This window comes from Martes martes (assembly GCF_963455335.1).
Source record: "Martes martes genome assembly, chromosome: 14".
Taxonomy (NCBI): domain Eukaryota; kingdom Metazoa; phylum Chordata; class Mammalia; order Carnivora; family Mustelidae; genus Martes; species Martes martes.
Window position 1 is genome coordinate 55,497,940 of NC_137902.1, and position 17,921 is coordinate 55,515,860.

A 17,921-nucleotide genomic window follows, 5' to 3' on the forward strand; every position below is an offset into this window, starting at 1 on the left:
CCAAGTCCTGCTCTATCTCTTATTCCACTTCTCTCAAAGGTAAACCTCCCATCCCCTGTGGGTGTCCTGGAGGGAAAGGTGCTTGGCTGGGTAGGATAGTGGATGAGATGTGGAGGTTCCAGCTGTTCCTTTTTTTTTTTTTTTTTAAGATTTTATTTATCTATTAGAGATCACAAGTAGGCAGAGAGGCCCTCTGCTTAGCAGAGAGCCCAATGCAGGGCTCCATCCCAGGACCCTGAGATCATGACCTGAGCTGAAGGCAGAGGCTTAACCCACTGAGCCACCCAGGTGCCCCCACGCTGTTCCTTTTAAAGACTTTAAGCCAGTCTTTCTCTCTCCAGCCATACCTTGTACCCTTGACCCCAGAGGCACCTGGAGCCATGGATCCGTGAGCCTTCCTGGAATGCTGATAAAAACTGGTCTTTCTGTTGTTAGCTTCTCCCCCCGCCCCACTTTCCCACTCTGTTGGGTCAGTCGCCCTACATCTGTCTGCTTTCCAGCTTCCAGAATGTTGTTGCTCTCACTGGTCCTTGGCCATATCCTGTCCTGACTTCTTAGTCCTTATGGGTTTGTGCTTAAAAAAAAAAAAAAAAAAAATTCCTCCAGTGTCACTTTGGGGGGTGTCTAATGGGAAAACAATAATAGCTAAACATGTATGTTTCCCTGGTTTCATTTAAAGAACACAACACATGTTTTTAAATAGTCTCTCAGTTAGGAGTCTTTTGCAGTAACAGAAGAGGTTTATTCAGAGAAGTGGGTGCTTAAAACCAACTGGGTGTGCTCCAGGAGAGGGGTCCAGGCTGGACCTCCAGGAATGACCCTCAGAACCCTATAGAACTGACCCTCCAGGAGAGCCACTACCCGGACCAGAGTCAGGAGGCTGGGGAGTAAGCAGCTACTGGCCCCGCCGCCAGCCCCACTGTAGCCCCTATTAGGGATCATGGAGCTGTTGTTGGACTGGTGGCTTCAAAGCCACACCAGACCCGCTAGATCCGTCCAGATAACGGATGCCTGGGGCAACAATGCTGCACCCCACTCCCCACTTAACTCAGTTCTGAATTCAAGCTTTGTGTGAAGGCATCTGCTGGTATAACCCCAATCCCCGAAACACACATCTGGGGGTCTTGCTGTAAAGAAACATGAAAATGCCATATTTTAAGCTTTCAAGCCTCTGCATTGTGAGAAGGCACAGCAGAAGGAAGTTAGAACAGGCATTGAGTGCGCCAATCTGCCTATCCTCCATGAAGGGTAAGGAAATGTGTATGAACATTTTGTAACTGGACACTGGGATTCATTCCCACTGCTCTTCTCACCTCCCCTAATATCCTTCCTCCTAGCCCTTAATTAGGGGTTAAAATCCAGGGGCATCCCCTCTTGCCTTTGGTCAGAGGTTCGCAGCCTTTTTCTGTAAGAGGTCAGAGAGTAAATATTTTAGGATTCGCAGGCTAGATGGTCTCTGTCACAAATATTCAACTTTATTTTTGTAGCAAGAGGGAAGCCAGAGACCATGTGGGGAAAAATGAGTGTGGGTCCAGTAAGACTTACTTTCTTTCTTTTTTTTAAATTTATTTGATACAGAGGGAGACACAGCGAGAGAGGGAACACAAGCAGGGGGAGTGGGAGAGGGAGAAGCAGGATTCCTGCCGAGCTGGGAGCCCGATGTGGGGCTTGATCCTAGGACCCTGGGATCATGACCAGAACTGAAGGCAGACACTTAATGACTGAGCCGCCCAGGCGCCCCCCATTAAGATTTCCTTAACAAAAGCAGGCAGCCAGGGCACCTGGGTGGCTCAGATGGTTAACCGTCTGTCTTGGGCTCAGGTCATGATCTCAGGGTCCTGGGATCAAGCCCCACATCAGGCTCCCTGCTCAGTGGGGAGCCTGCTTCTCCCTCTCTCTCTGCCCCTCCCCCTGCTTGTGCTCTGTGGCTCTGTCAAATAAATAAATAAAATCTTTAAACAATGACAATAAAAAAGCAGGCAACCAGACAGCTGGATTTGGCCCACGGACCATAGTTTGTAGACTCCCATGTTTGCTCATACTGTCCTTTAACAAATCCTTTTTTTTTTAAAAGGTTATTCATTTATTTGTTTGACAAAGAGAGAGAGAGAGCGCGCGCGCGCGCAAGCACAAGCAGGGGAAGTGGCAGGCAGAGGGAGAGGGGGAAGCAGGCTCCCCGCCAAGCAGGGAGCCCGATGCAGGGCTTGATCCTATGATCCTGGGATCATGACCCGAGCCGAAAGCAGTTACTCAACCTACTGGGCCACCTAGGCACCCCTGTCCCTTAACAAATCTTTAACGAGCACCTACTATGTGTAGGGTACTTTCTGGGGGAGGGGATATAGCAGTAAACAAGATAGAGGCGCCCCAGGTCCCATGGAGTGTAAGAACGTCCTACCTGGAGTGATGGTCTCCTCTACCCACCGCCCCACCCCACCCCCCTTCTAGCCCACATTCTTATTCAATACTCCATTTAGGTTGACCTTCCTTGACTTTCCTCTCCCCAGCCAGGGTCGGTTCCCTCCCTCTGAGCGCCCGCAGTGCCCTGTGCACACTGAGATCACTTGTACCCACCTTGTGCAGGGGTGCTGTTTGCTTCTGCTTCTGGTCCCCTGCAGGACTGCTAACTCTGCAAGGATAAGGACTTCCTTGCCTCATATTCCCTGGGGACCTGGCTTGGAACAAGCCTGTGGTCTGTACGTGCTGAGCTGATTTTAAAAAGCTTCTGTGGAAGCTAAGGTATAAACAGGAGACAGTTGAGGGCCATTTGGTCTCGTGTGGCTCTCCCAATTCAGATCAGAATTTTTGTTTCTCAGTTGCTTGATGTGTAATTGACACGCGCTTCTCTCAAAGTGTGCTTGTCTCTGAGTTTTGAGGAATGTTTCCATTCATGCAAATACCAATACAGAACATTTCATCACACCCAGAAGTTCCCCTCAACCTTTTTGCAATCAACCCTCCCATCAAAGCCCAAACCCCAGGTAAGAATCATTGATTTGTTTCCTATCACAACTGATTCACTTTGTTTGTTCTAAAACTTTGTATAAATGGAATCATACCATATATATTGTTTCAGATGTCACTTCTTTATGCGGCATAACGTTTTGCTTCTATGAGTAGTCCATTCCGTTTTATGACCGAGTAATAGTCCTCGTGGATATACCACAGTCTGTTTGTCAGATAAGAATTTAAAGATACCTCTCTGCCTCCTCCCCTAGAGCTTACCATGGGGGACTAAGAGGGTCTCATGGCTCAAATATGCTAGTTGGGTATTATCACAGAATGAGGTTATCTAGATGGTTCAGGATTGGGAAGCTGCCAGGGCAATCGTGACCCCATTGCCACTGAACATGCAAATTATTGATCGAACATGCAAAATATACCACATTTGGGCAGCCCTTTCTTGGAATGGTTAACATGCACTGATACAATTGGAGTTGCAAAAAACGGAAGTTGCCTAGATATCCCCAACCCGGGGATGTCCTTCCTAGAGTCTACTATTTCAGTGATTAGCCACCCGGGCTTTCCAAAACTCATTCCTTCTCCCTGCATTTATCTGATGCCCGTGTTCCCTCTGGTTCTACCTTCCCCAAGGGCTGAGGGAGGCCGGCCCTCCATAATAAGGCCACCCACGCAAGATCTGTATTGTCATAAGTAAGGATAATCACCCCTTACCTTTGGGTAACATTTTGCCCCTTTCAAAGCACTTTCAGACCATCATCCCACGTAAGCGGAGCCACAGCCCTATGATGGAGGCAAGTGCTTATTATTCTCACCTACGTTTTACAGATAAAGAAACTGAGGTTCAAAGAGGTTATGACTTCACTGAAGCCGTGCAGCCAGGACCCACGGAGCTGGGACTAGTGTTCCTGCTCCTGGCTAGCCATCCTGTGCATCTCTTCTTTCAGCTTAAGTGAAGGTGCCCCTCAGTACCTGTTCTTTACCGTCACATTTCTGAGCGCACTGGGCAATGAGCAGCATCCATTTCCGGAGCTCCTGAAATATAAGAGACAGAATGTGTTAGAAAGTGATAACAATCACAGATAACTTTTATGGGCATCCAGGCTGAGTCAGGTGCTGTACCAGGCCTTCTAGAGATCTTATCTCTATATTCCCACTGCCATACAAGGTAGGTATTATTATGCATGTTTTACAGATGAGGGAGCAGCCTTAGAGAAGCTAGCTTGCCCAAGGTCACCGGCTGTATCTCTAGAAATTCTCTAGCCTCCTGCTGTGATCGGGAACGGTCTCCAGTGGACAGGCTTTGATGTGCCTTAATTCCAGTGCTGGGTTTCCCACCTGCTGTTGTATGACCGTGAGCTTTGAAGCCATTCTGTCCTCCAAAAAAGGAGAGGGTGACACCCACCCCCCATACCCAGACTGTTCTTCTAAGGATTACATGTCAGGCCCAGCCAAGGTTTGGCCAACAAGCCAGGTGATTAGGCACCAATCCAGATCCAAGAAGGTGCTGGGGGCCAGGAGGCTGGGAGAAGAGGGGCAGTTGGTGTAGCAGCATGTGTGACTGTTGGGCATGCCAGAGGGGCTGGGCCTCAGCATTTCCTTCTCGGGAGGTTTTGTTGGGTGATGCCAACAGAAGTCTGTAGCTGTAACTTCAGAAAGTGAGGTTGGGTTGTTCGAGGTTACTTCAACATAATGAAGTCCTCCATCGAAGCCAGTTTACTCTCTGCCTGTTTATACAGTTCAACACCTGCCTTGCCTGTCTTTCTCCCTCTCCATCCCAATATTAAATGGAAGATTCTTCATGGTACAGTCCTCCCCGTATGACCCCAGACCTGCAGGGAAAAAGCGGGCAGGACACTTAATGCCACACCACATCCAGTGGCATGTTCTGGTTCTGATAGCTCGAGATCCAACCAGAGAGAGCACTTTTGACATGGAAATGTACTGTCATCCAAAGAGTGAATGACGTGCCATGCCCTGTGCCAGCCACAGCCCAATGGCAAAGCACGCATAGTGTACAGAGCCTGAGAATCAGGAGCCAAGAATGGGTGCCTGCCATGTTGGAGCAAGAGGTACTCTGCCCCAGGGAGCTCTGCTCTCTTTTGGGTGGAGCCCAAGGTTTGGTTTCCTCTCCTCTCCTCTCTTTTCCCCTCCCCTCCTCTCCCTTTCCCTCTTCTCCTCTTCCCTTTTCTTTTGTTTAAAGATTTTACTTATTTACTTGAGAGAGTGAGTGACAGAGAGAATCCGAAGCAGACTCCCCACTGAGCACAGAGCCCTATGTGGGGCTCGATCCCACATCTGCGAGATCACAACCTGAGGGGAAACCAAGAGTTGGACACTCACCTGACTGAGCTATCCAGAACACAATGGGAGCTCTTTTTTTTTTTTTTTAAATCCTCAGTGGGAATCCTTTTTTTTTTTTTTTAAGATTTTATTTATTCATTGACAGAGAGATCACAAGTAGGCAGAGCAGCAGGCAGAGAGAGAAGGGGGGAAGCAGGCTCCCTGCTGAACAGAGAGGCAGACACGGGGTTTGATCCCAGGACCCTGAGATCATGACCTGAGCTAAAGGCAGAAGCTTAACCCACCAAGCCACTCAGGTACATCAGTGGGAATCCTTTTATGATGACTAAGTAGGCGCTGTCAGATTCGGGGTGAAAGCCTCTGACTCCAGGGATCTGATTGTCCATGCAGGCTCTGAACAAGAGTCCTGGCTTCTGTCTGTCCATCAGCTAATTCATTCAGAATGAATGAATTGCTTGGATGCTGGTGTGGCCCCAGCTCTCAGTTCATGGGTGGACAAGGACAGACCTCATGGAGCTTCTGTCTAGCTATGGGACATACCTGTCTTGGTGACACCTCCTTGTATCTAGGTCTTCTGGCTTGATTCGGATGGGGGTTATTCATCCTTCCACTCTGAATTCACCTAGAAGCCCTGGGGCAGCACTGACGTGAAATGCACACTGGGTTATGTCACCACTCTCTCTCCCACAGCTTGCCATTATTCTTAGAATCTTGAGGAAGGCCCTGCATGGTCTGGCCTCAGCCCCTTCGTTTCTCTGTATCGTTTTCTGTGCTCCTGTTCCTCACATGGACCACACTCCCTCTCATCACAGGGCCTTTGCATGGGCCATTCCCTTTGCCTGGTTGATCTCTATGGTGAACACATTTTAAGGGGACCACCATGATGCTCATCTCCTGGCCTTCACATCCTTGAGTGTGGGGGGACCTGTGACTTGTTTCTAACCAATAGAATATGGCAAAGGTGATGGAATGTCCCTGCTGGGATTATGTTAGGTACGACTCCATCTCACTAGTGGACTCACTTTAGGGTCCTTCTCTACCTCCATCTCTGTCACTCTGGCTCTCACTAGCTTTGGAGAAGCAAGCTTCCATGAGTCCTACTGCCACAAGAAAACGAGTTTCTGCCAAAGCCTGAACGAGCTTGGAAGTGGATCCTTCCCCAGTCAGCCCTCCATGTGAGAACGCAGCCCTGCATCACACCTGATGGCAGCTTTGCCGAAGACCCAGCAAAGCCATGCCTGGACTCCTGACCCACAGATACTATGAGACAATAAATGTGTTGTTTTAAGTCAGTAAATTTTTATTTAAAAAAAGAAAGCTGTATAAATGTGTTACTATTTTCTGTGTGCAGCATAGAAAACCAATATATTCTCCAATATTCACCTAGTTGACTTCTACTCATTCCTTATCATTCCCATCCCACTTGGATGTGTTTTCTCAGGGCAGCCTTCCCTTTCCTGTCTGCCAGGACCCAGTGTCCTGTTAGTGGCTCTCAGGTCATTGTGTGCCTCACCTGGATGACCTGTCCCATTACAGCTGTGTGATTAATTACTATCTGCCCCTTCACTGGACTGTAAGGTCCAAGAAAGCAGCCTATCATGGGCTCTGCTTTTCCCCAGGGACTAGCACAGTGCCTGGCCCGTGAACATATTCAGTAATGCTCTGGTGAATAAATAAATAACTTATCAGGAGGAGTCAGGACAAGTGTGTTTCTCTTGGAAGCTCCAGGCTCCCTTCTCCTTTCAGAAGAATGTCTTGTATTTTGATCACCAGGCAACTCTCTTAACAATGTCCTCCCTTTGAGTTCCTACTTGGAGGACAGAAAATGCAGGGGGAGAAAGGAGGGGTAGGTAAGGTGAACTTCAGCTTGGCAGTTCCGGGAAGGTCCACAAAATGCCAAATAGCTTGCCCCCACAAGAGATAGATAGGTAAGTACATGGTGCTAGGGACTGGGTTGTCTCCACTCTCCCCCCAACCCATGTGCTGAAGTTCTAACCTCAGATACAGTATTGTATTTGGAGATGGGACCTATAAGGAGGTAATAAGGGTTAAAGGAGGTCATAAAGGTAAGGCTTCAGTCCATAGGGCTGGTGCCTTTATAAGAAAAGAAAGAGATGCCAGAACTCTCTCTCTGCCATGTGAGAATGCAGTGAGAAGGCAGCTGTCGACTGCCAGGAAGAGAGTCCTCACCAGAAACCAAATCAACTGGCATCTTCCTCTTGAACTTCCCTCTTGAACTTACTGACTGTAAGACAATACATTTCTGTTGTCTAAGTCACCCAGTCCATGGTATTTTTGTTCTGGAAGCCTGAACAGATTAAGACATGGGGTTATCAGGAGGCAGTTTATGGTATAAATATAAGGTTGAGGAACCTGAGTTTAGGCTTGTGTTCTCTTGTATCTTCAACTGGACTTTTTCTGTCTCCTCTGATTTTTTTTTTCAGCATCAGAGTTTAAACATGCCCAAGTCTCTATAGCTTTAAACATCCCTCTCTGGGTCCCAGCGCCCTTCCTAGCGATAGCCATGTTTTCCTCCCTACCTTCCAGCCAAGCTTCTGGCGTTGTCTACACTTGCGGGTTTAGCACGCTCTCATTTCCATGTATTCACTCTTCAGTCCCTTCAGCTGGGCTTCCACCCCTCAATAGCTCGGAATCTGCTTTGCTGTTACATCCATCAGACTCCCTTCGGTCCTCATCCGACTGTTCTCTTTTTCTCAGCCCGTCCTCCTCCTCTGAGTTTCTGGACACTGTTCTCTTCTGCTTCCCTTTATCTCTTCCTGGCATCTCCTTTGCGGTCTTCATCCGCCCTCTGCTACCCTACTGCCCCTCATGGAAATGTTGACATTCTCCAGGTTTTGTCCTTGGTCTCATTCCTTTCTCACCGGGGAGCCATCCCACTCCTTTTGCTCCAGCATCCGCTGAGGCCTCCCCCACCTACGGCTTCAGCCCAGATTCCTTGAGGCTGCCTGGACGTCCCTCAAACACATTTAACTGTATGTCCTGTAAACCAAGCCTACTGCTCCCCCTCCTCCCACCCAGCTCCAAGTCCTCTCCCCTCCCGCACATCATTTCCTGGAACATGGCATCATCTTCCTCTGATCACTCCAGTCAGAGACTACAGGTCAACCTCCATTCCTTTTTCCCCTCATTCCTCAGCTCTAGTCAGGCACAGTGACCTGACTTCTCGGCCTTCTAAATATTTACGTGCACCCATCCAGTCCTATCTCCTCTGCCTCTTCGTCCCATATAGAGACCCTGAAAGACTCCAGTGTGTCTGTTGCTGCTATATGGCATGATTTAAACAGGCAAAGGGAAAAGTAGAATCGGTGCACTGAGGAAATGATCTTTCACTCTTTCTAAAGCTGTAGGGGAGAAGGGGATTGATGTCTGGAGGTGCAGGGTTTTTAGTGGATTTTTAATCAACTCTGTGTCATTGGAGGCACTCAAGGAGAGGATACTATAGTGTGGTCTACTGCTTTGGGTGCGACGTGGGGCTGGACCCAAGGTGGCACTTTGGTGACTACATCTAGCTCACAGATGTGTTCTATTTGGCTCATGGATGGTTCAAAATTGTTTAATGAGTTTCCAACATTCAAAACCCTGGGTGGCTCCATTGGTTAAGCATCTGTCTTAGGCTCAGGTCATAATCCCAGAGTCTCAAGATCAAGTCCCACGTCAGGCTCCCTGCTCCATAGGGTGTCTGCTTCTCCTTCTGCCCCTCTCCAACTCGTTCTCTCTCTCTCTCTAATAAATAAATAAAATCTTTAAGAAATCAATAAAACAGTTTGCTTTAAAATTAAAAAAAAAAATCCTGGAGATTTAAACATAAGAAAACGGATTTTTAGCTTTTCTGGAAAAATCAGAATTAGCAATTCCAGGCCAGAGCCCAGGATCAAGACTGGGAGGTGACTTAACAGTTGCTGCATCTGGTGGAATGTTCCCCACAGTGTCTACTTGCGGCTTCGGTCACTCATGCTACTGCCTGGACCCTGGAAGCATCTGAGTTTGCTAAACCCGAACTAGATATTCCCCTGTTTCCATCCAGCCTGGGATTTTACACTACCATATTTTGGCTATGGAGAAGGTTCCCCTGGGATTTCCTCGAGGCTCGGCCATGTCATTAGTCCCGGAAAATCCCCCTTCCCTTGTCTCTGCAGTAAGAAGTGTAACTGGACCTGTTCGCTTTTTGCCTCTACCCACCACATCCCTTTCCTGTCCACCCCACTCGTGTTCCTGTTCCAAATACTCTTCTGGTTGAGGTCTTCAGTTCTCTGTGGTCCACTCAGCTCTAATAGTGTGGCTCTTCGAAGCCCAGCCTCTTCAGGTATTTCGGTAGAGGATGTGTGCCCATGTCTCGCCGGAGGTTATGTGACTTGCAGAGTGAGACATTGCAAGATAGATGAGTGGGGACGTTCTTATACGAGGTTCAGAATGTCTGCTAATGGATGCAGGGGAGCGAATGACCATCCAAGGAGATGCTAGACTGGTTAGAAATGCTTTCAGCCACAGATAAGAGAAACAGCTCCTCAAAATCCTGAATCAAAGCCATGTGACAAAATGTCCAGAGTTCCAAGGTTGCTGGAGTGGGTTCAGGGCCACTGTCACAGTCAGAGATGGCAGCCGAGGTTGTAGCTATCATAGTCACACTCGAGGCAGGAAGAAAACGGTCTCATTTTATCAGGAAAGGAAACACTTGCCCAAATACCTCCAGTTGATTTCTGTTTTTATTTTGCTGCTGTGATGGGTGTCCTTCTGAAAAAGATTGGTTGGAGCCCTGAGCACCAGGACCTAAGAATATGACCTTATTTGGAGACTGCAACTTGAAAGAGGCAGTCAAGGTAAAAAGAGGTCATTAGGGGGTGAGTTCTAACCTCATATGACTGGTGTCCACGTAAAACAGAGAAATTTGGACAGAGAGAGGCACAGAGGGAAGGCGATATGAAGGAACAGTGGAAGAAGGTGGCCATCTACAGGCCAAGGAGAGAGACCTGGAGGAGAGCCTTCCCGCACAGCCCTCACAAGGAGCCAGTCCTGCGACATTGCAGTACTGTGTGACAGTAAATGCCCACTGTTCAAGCTACCAGTCTGTGGCACCTTGTCATGGCAGCCCTAGGAAACGGACACAATCAAGCAGACCATGACACATGGCTCCCTCTGGTTTCAAGAGAGGCAGGGAAGGCAAGGACTTCATTGACATCGAGCTGCCCCAAACAAAAGGGGATTCTGCTGATGAGAAAAAAGAAGACAGTGGATGTTGGAATGGGTGCCAGTAGCATCTGCCGATATCTTGTGGAGTCAGGGACAAGAAAAGCTGATCTACAAGAAAGGGTGAAGAGAATGGATGCATTAATAATTTTCTGGCCCCCTGATGAACAAACAGTTGGTTAATAAGCACTCCCTAAGCCTGTAGGGTCACCAGCCCCGTTCCAGGTAGAGGTTATTTCCCTTGTCAATCTCTGGCCTTCCCTCGAGCAGCTCGTAAGTAGACTGCGGACACAAGATCTATGCTTATGAGCCATGTTTCCCTGGGCCCCAGTAGTCTGAGCATGAAAAGCAAGGTTTATTTCTTTGGCTTGGTCCCCACCTACTGAACTGTAGGATGCCCCCATCCCAAATCCCTCCCTCTAGTAAAGACGCCAATTGTTCCCTAGTATCCATTGCCCCTTCCTCTTTTCTATAATGAAATCCACAAGTTTTAACTGAGCACTTGACCACCCAGCCGTAGACTATATTCCCAGCCTCCCTCCTAGTTAGGTGTGGTCACAAGACCCAGTCTGGGCCATGGGGAGTGAAGGAGAGTGATGCCGACAATATTACAAGGGTCATCCCCTTAAAGGCAAACTGGCTTGGTCAGGATGCCTTCTTTTCTCCCTCCTGCCAGCTCTGAAAGGATCTAAACGCTGCAGCACTCTGGGACCCAGAGGTGGGAGAAGCATACTGAAGATGACCCTGTCAGCTGGCCATCTTGGTTTTTAGATGACTTGTTTGGAACAGAGCTGTCAACCTTCCCTAGATCACCTGTTTCCAAGAGAGAGGGAAACAGATTCTTTTATTCAAGTTGAAGTATTTTGGGATCTTTTTTACAGCAGCCTAGCTGTCCGCTAGTTGAGATACTCCCTGAGAACAGAGTAGGGGTGCCCCATGAGTACTTGCAGACATACTGACCTCAAACGCTGTGGGGGGTGGGGAATACTCTCCGGGATGACATTGCTTCCTCTGGCTTTGTTTCCAAGTCCCAACGCAGGCCTGTCTCTGGCTTTCAGTTTCTCACTGGCACCCCCCCACCCCAGCCCCTGAGCTAGGGCTGGGGGCGGGGCCGTGGCAGGCATGCCTTAAAGAGGCACTTTCAGGCTGTGCCTCCATGGGATTAGCAGCTGAGAGGGAGTGGTTCCTTAAATGTTGTACCCTGGGAGCCTCTGGAACCACTCCCTAGTCTAGGATTGCCAGAAGCCATAGATTCATTGTGGCCACCCTCTTGTCTCTGAGGGGTCTTCTATCACCTGCTTTCCACCCGGGCCCAGGACCAGTGACACTGCCCCCTGAGCTCCAGCCCTGGTCTCTCTCTGGACCTCCTGATGCTACGTCCAAGACCTTGTTGGACAGCTCCCAGTGGATGTGCCCTTCATGGTCTTCGGAACATACCCTAAATCCTGCTGGAGTCAGCCACATGTCCTTTGTTCTGTACAGGGCACAGCCCAGGCCCCTGCTCCCGACCCCTCCCCCAAACATTTTTCCCCTTCATCCCCACATCATTTCCAAGAGCTGCCCTGTCTACCTTGGCAGTACCTCTTGCATCTGTCCCTTTTCTGTTCTCTCTACAGCTACATTAAGTCAGGTCCTGGACTTCCTCACGTGGACCACCCACAGGACCACCTTGCATGGGCCCTTCTAGACTTTGGCCACCATGCACGCAGGCTGTGGAGCTGGGCTAGCTGAGGTTGAATTCTAATTCTACCACTAGTAGTTGTGTGACCTTTGACAAACTCTTTACCTTCTGTGTGCCTTTGTTTCCTCATCTTTAAAATGGGGCTGCTAGCAGGTATGTGTGTGTGTGTGTGTGTGTGTGTGTGTGTGTGTAAAGATGGAATAGATAACACAAAGTATGTGGTGGAAAAAGTGAGATTTTAAGTGTGAACTATTATTGTTGCTGTTATTAGCATTATTGTTTCAAATCACCCTGTGCTCTGTTCCTTCCTTCCATCGTGTTTCTGGAAGGAAGTGACCTTCACTCCCTTGACCAATATGTTTACTCCTCCCCATATCTACCCCTCAGGGGCCCTTCCATATTGTCTCTGGGCTCGGCCACAGTTTGGCTAATAAGCTAACAGAGTTTGTGCCACTAGCTGAGGCTTGAAAAGTGTTTTCACGATGGGCTTGCCTTTTAGACCGGGCTGGTCCCCTGGTAAGTGACTATGTGGAGCAGAGGCCCCCGTCTGTCCCCGCTGAGGCCCCTCGGCCAACAGCCTGCTGACTGCCGGATGCGGGAGTGAGGCTGTTCTAGACCATCCAGCCCCAGCCGGCTGCCAGCTGACTGCAGAGTTCAGCCCAGCCAGTTCAGACCAGAACCACCCAGCTGACCTACAGAATTGTGAGAAATGACACATGTTTGTTCCTGTAAGCTGCTGAATTTCAGGGTGGTTTGTTGCAAAGCAAAAGCTAACTGAAACACCCAGGAAATCAAGTACCACTTTGTCATCTGGGAGCAAAGGCTCTCACGAGGGCTCAGTGTAGCTTGGTGGACCAGTCCTACCGCTCCTTAGGCACCCTTGCCCCCCATCCCCTCATCCACTCCTCCCACCCCCAGCCTCAGCCAGAGTGAGCTCTTGGGTGTTCCCAGGAATGCTTTATGCTTTCTGGCTTCTCACCCTGTGCTGGGGCCGAGCCCCACTCTGGGAGTGCTCTTCCCTCCTCTCCTCTTTTCCCTGTCTCATGTCCTACTTGGTCTTCTCTGTCTATTGTAATTCATCCCATCCTTGAGGCATCTTCAGACATCTTCGAGGGGTCGAGTTCCCAGTGGTTGGTGGGCCAAATGGAGCAGTGCACCCTTGAAACTCTTCACTTGGTACTGCGGAACTCCTAGTTCTCTGTAGTTGTGGGACAGTCTTTCCCAAGGCAGGACCTACGTTCTTGGAGGTCCAGGAGCACTGCTTTGAAAGAGTGATTCCCTTTTTAAATTTCTTCCAAGCATTTTGAATCAACCAAGGCACTGCCATGTCTTTAATAGCTCCCTAGCACTTGCTAGCTTCCTTTTAGAACAAAGAGAAAAGCCTTGGGAGCAGGCTGTTAGGAGGCAACCGTAATGTTTCCTTTTATTCACTTAATTACATTTAACAAGTTTTTCCAGTTCTATTGGGATAGAATTGACTTGCAGTATTTATTTTTCAGGTTACATTCTATCTATCTATCTATCTATCTATCTAGTAAGGATGTGTGGTTTTTTGTTATTTTTTTCTTTTTCTTTCTTTCTTTCTTTCTTTTTTTTTTTAAGAGAGGGAGGGTGGGGAGGGGCAGAGAATCCCAAGCAGGCTTTGCCTTCAGCATGGAGCCCGACCTGGGGCTTGATCTCACGACCCTGAGATCGTGACCTGAGCCGAAATGGAAAAGGAGAGATTTGAGGCCTGGTTTTCATTTTTTAGGGCTGCTGTAATAAAGAATCACAAACGTCCCACAGTTCTGGAGGCTGGAGGTCTGAAATCGTGGCGTTGGCAGGACTGGTGCCTTCTGAGGCCGAGGGATGACCTGCTCTAGACCTCCGTCCTTGGCCTGTAGATGCCCCTCTTCTCTGTGTGTCTCTTCACAGTGTCTTCCCTCTGTGCCTATTTGTCTGTGTCTAAATTTCCCCTTTTGACAAGGACCTAGTCATATTGGATTACAATCTACCCTAATGATGTCATTTTGATTTGATTACTAATGCAAAGACCCTGTCTTGAAATAAGGCCACAGTCTGGGATCCTGGGGGTTAGGACTCTTAACACATCTTTTGGTGGCAGGAGAGCGGTATCAGTAAACCCACAATAGGCCTTGAGATGGATTCTAGTAATTTTTGGTTGGGAAGTGGTTCCCATCAGGGCTCCTAGTCTTTGGAGTTGAGCTGTGGGCTTTGGCCACAGGAAAGTGCCCCTTCCACAAGTACCCTGAGAGTTTATCCTGCTTGATGAAGGGAAAACCCGCAGGAACTAGCCAAATAAGGGGCTTCCTACCAAGCAGGCAGCAGCAAGGCTTTGAGGAAATTAACAAGGGCTATATTTTATTTAAGCTCTGGCAAAAAAGAAAAAAAAAAAGCCGCTCTCTGTTTATAGGTGAAAGTGTATAGCTTCCAGCTCACGTGACCAGGCCTCCGAAGATGCTCTGCTTGGCGGCAGGAGCCTGTTTGGGGCCCACGGAGCTTCTTCACTGAGAAGCCTCAGTGGGGCTTTCTCTTGCACAGCCCTGTCTTCCTGATCGCCTCATTTGTTACTCTGGAACCGAAGGTGGCAATGGACAGCTTGTGAGTGAGAGATAACATTTGCCAATTGACTGTGTTGAACGAGATCAGTAAACATCACGATTGAAAATCTTAGCGCCGTGATAAATACTGAGCACCCACTGTGGGCTGGGTGTCATGGGAATATTTATCGAGCACTACAGTAGATTGCAAAACTAGCCTTGGTTGTCTACCCATCCCCGTATCCATGTTCCTTGCAATGTGACCTTGCTGCTCTTGCCATCGGAAGATGGAGTCTATTTCCCCACCCTTGAACCTGGGTTAGACTCGTGACTTGGTTTAGTCAATATGACTATGGAAGTAATGTAATGCCAGCTTTGAGCCTAGACCTTTAAAGATCTTGCACGAGTCCATTCTTGCTCTTGGAACCGCACAGCTCCGTGTGAACCTGGGCTAGCTTGCTGGCGGATGAGAGACGTGTGACTCAGTTACCTCAGGTGACAGCTAGCCATTTCCCCAGAAGCAGAAGCCTCTGGCTTCCCAGAAGCATTTGCCAACCCCAGATGCATGAGAGAGTCCAGCTGAGACTAGAACTGCCTAGGTGAGCCCAACCTAAAAGGCTGACCCATCAAAATCATAAACTAAATAAATATTTATTATTTTAAGACACTTCTGGGGTGCCTGGGTGTTTCATCTGGTTAAGGGTCTGTCTCTTGAATTTGGCTCAGGTCATGATCTCAGGGTCCTGAGATGGAGCCCGGTGTTGGGCTCTGTGCTAGGTGTGGAGCCTGCTCAGATTCTCTATCTCCCTCTGCCCCTTCCCTCCCTCAAAAAAAAAAAGACCCTTCTGCACTTAGGGGTGTTTTATGATGCAGGAACAGAAAGTACTGACTGATACCAGAACTTACTATGTGCCAAGCTCTGACTGATCTAAAATCAGGCAGAGTCTTGGGAGAAAAGACATTTGCAGAGATGGCATAGTAATGGGCATGGTGCAGTAAGTACTCTGGAGAAGCAAACTCACCAGCCACAGGAACCGTGGTCTTTGAGCTGGGCAGGAGTCTTCTCTGTGTGGAGTTGGAGGGTCCAGGATGAAATTCTTGGGAGAGAGGACTGAGTATAAGGAACGAATATGGGGTGCCCCAGGCTGGGCCATCAGTCAGTAGTATTCACTGAGCCCTTACTATACACACAGAAGCACTAGTCTGGCAATGTCAGGTCTGTATGGCCTGGAAGAGAAGAGAAGACTCCCATGTGTGGAAATTAGCCAGAGATGTAAGGCTGTTTTCTTCCCCCCCCCTTTTTTTTAAAATTAATTAAGCTCTATGCCCAGCATGGGGCTGGAACTCACAGCCCAGAGACTGAGTCACATGCTCTACTGATTGAGCCAGCCAGGCGCCCTGTAAGGGCGGTTTTAAGTGTAACAAGTGTCCGAGTCCTCTTTGTCCAGAGTAGTAAGGATCCTGGCTTGGGCAGAACAGGACTCAACCCTTTTGTTATTAATACCTGGAACCTGGTACATATGTGGCAGGGATAGAGTGATGATGAGGTTGGGGAAAGGTCTCCACAGATAGTCTTCCTGGGGTGGAGTCAGAACACATGGCCACTCAGGCATCCCCAAGTGGTAACCCCTTGAGGGCAGGGTCTGGGTCTCATTGATCTTGGCATACCCAGAGACGTGGGACCTTGCATATCCTAGGCAGCCAGGTGTAAAGACTTTCTTTAGAGAAGTTTCTCATCCCCTTCCCTGTATTGCCAGAAACAATGTGACTTAAAACTAAAGAAATATCTTTTCTCATAGTTCTGGTGGCTGGAAGTCCAAATCGAGGTGTGTTCAGAATTATTTCCTTTCTTGCCCCTTCCTAGCTTAGGGGCCTTGCCCACACAGTCCTTGGGATTCCTTGGCTTATAGGCACATCATTGCCAAATCTGCCTCTGTCTTCACATGTCCTTCTCCCCGTATGTGTCTCTTCTCATCAGAACATGATACACACCTTACTCCAGTATGACCTTACCTTAACTAATCTCTGCAGTGACCCTATTTCCGAATAAGGTCACATTCTGAGGTACCTCTTTTGGGGCAGATGACCCAACTAATAACATCCATCAAGACGGGGGGGGGGGGGAATGTGTGTTCCTTAACTGAGTGTCCCAAGCGCCGCCCCCTCCTGCCCCAAGGCGGAATTAAATGGTCTTTCTTCAGGACTTCTACATAGTACATGCTTCTGTTTACTAGAGCATGGGACATGTTGATCATTGTCACGGGCTGAGTGAAGGGCCTCGCCTCTTTTGTGGTCTCCTTAGTGCCTTATAAAGGGTATATGGTGAGTCCCCCAATGAAGCCACCACCTTTCCCTGAGCTGTCAGGCTCAGCACTGCAGGAAACTTGTCATATACTAGTCCTCGCAATGACCCCTGTATTTATGTACTTTAACTCCTACTTTATCATGGAGAATGTTGGGATTTAGAAAGGTGAGATAACTTAGGGTAGCCATTGTTATCGTCTCTAAAAACACAAATGGGCACCTGAAGGCGTCCCATGGAAAGTTTTCAATCCCCATTTCTCACAGTACCCCTGATCTGGCTGATTCAACTCCATGCCCTTGAGAAGAACCTGGAGCCTCAGTCCTACCTATCCCAGGGTCTGTGTAGCACGTTCGGGTCTACACGCCCGGCCTCCCCAGCACTTTCCCTCCAGAAGCCGCACACAAAGCGGACCCACCCTGCGCACGAGAGCGCGCGGGCCGCTTTTCCGCGCGCGCCCCTCCCTGGCGCGGCGTGAGGATTGGCGCGTTGATTGGCTGCTCGCGGCCAGGCCTGCGGCCCGCTCCCGCCCCGGCACCTATCCTGGCGCGGCGATTGGCGGAGCGGCCGTGCGCGCACAGACCGCTCCGCGCGCCCCGCCCCGCCCGCTCCAGCGCGCCACAGTTGCACGGGGCGCCGCCGGCGGCCGAGGGAGCGTGACTGCGCTGCGCAGGGCGCTAGGAGGCATTGTCGCTGTAAGTGGAGCAGAAAGCGGCCCAGAACGGGGCCCCACGCTTCGTGCCCCGCAAAGTAAATGCAGTCTGAGACTGAGCGCTGGAGGGCTGGGGGCGAGAGGGGGAGAAGTGCCCCCGGTTCTGCAGCGTCCCCTCCCCTCCCCCAGGTCACCGGGTGGAAAGGGCAGTGGTGCATCAGCTGCGGCTTCTGCAGTGCCCAGGGGCCCGGCGCCGTGCCGGCTTCTGCTTGCAAA

The 17,921-nt window shown here is 49.4% G+C and overlaps 1 protein-coding gene across 1 annotated transcript in view; it reads left to right on the top strand.

The window, feature by feature from the left end:
• Positions 1-17,613: 17,613 nt before the first annotated feature.
• Positions 17,614-17,921, top strand: part of LRRC20 (leucine rich repeat containing 20) — an 86,748-nt gene continuing 86,440 nt past the window's right edge. Inside the window, exon 1 of the mRNA XM_080823658.1 lies at positions 17,614-17,688. The gene's annotated coding sequence lies outside the window, so the exon portion shown is untranslated. The remainder of the gene's footprint in view (positions 17,689-17,921) is intronic.